We start from the raw sequence: 1,076 nt of genomic DNA on the forward strand, positions 1-1,076 counted from the left end.
CAATCACTTTTTACATCCCAACTCCTAGAACCTGTTTGCCAAAGAACCGGAAAGGACCCAAAGAAAAAAAAAAAATTCAACCCTACTCATTATTTTAAAATCAACTTTAACATTTTTATTTTTTATATTACATCAATAACTTTTTATTACTATTCAAATAAAAAAATAACTTTAAAACAATTTTTTTTTTTCAATTTTTTCATACAAAACATTTTTATCTTTTTTCTCACATCAATAAAATATTATGTTATAATTCAAGTCTACTACCTTTTTCAAGTCCTTTGCCAAATACACTCGTAGAGTTTCTAAGGCTGTGTTTGGCAAAGGACTTAAAAAAATAAGTAGATCAAAATTGTAGCAGATTTGATTGATGTAGAAAAAAAAAAGTGAGAATATTTTGTATAAAAAAATAAAAATTTTAAAATAAAGATCACTGTAATCAGTACCCGTCCTCCTCACCTTCAAAGACATTCTCACTATGCGCAGCACTTTTAATTAGAGGTAAGTTTAGAATAATCAGAAAAAAGCTTGTATATTTGTATTAATTGTTTTCTCCTGTTTTGTTATCTCGGCGAAACCAAAAAAAGAAGAAGAAAAGCTTTTGATTCCTTATTGCAATCATATTAATTCAACAATTCATATTGAATTCTCTCATGCATCTTTCTTGATGGGGCCACGTCTGTTTATATACCGCGTTTGCTTTTTTGACTCGGAAGATGTTTTCTCATTATTGCTTTTTGTAAAATTAATAAGTGAAAGTGAAACTTCTTTTCACGAGACGAGCCTTCTGTGGAAATTAATTCATTCTCACATGGTTATCTGAAGATCGACTGAAGACGAAGACTCTCATCGTCTATTCTTTTTGAGAAATGCTAGTGTTTATTCATTTTTTTTTCTTCTTTTTTTTTTAAAAAGTAATTATTGAATTTACCTTTATTTGTACCATTTTTATTTAAATATTTTTTTTTAATGATTTATTATTCTTTCGTTAATGAAAGTAAATTGGTGAGATGCATGGTTGCAACTCACCAAATATTTCTGCATTCTACTGAGTTGGATGTTATTATGGTTTCATT

The sequence above is a fragment of the Corylus avellana genome, chromosome ca10, assembly GCF_901000735.1.
Source record: "Corylus avellana chromosome ca10, CavTom2PMs-1.0".
Classification (NCBI taxonomy): Eukaryota; Viridiplantae; Streptophyta; class Magnoliopsida; order Fagales; family Betulaceae; genus Corylus; species Corylus avellana.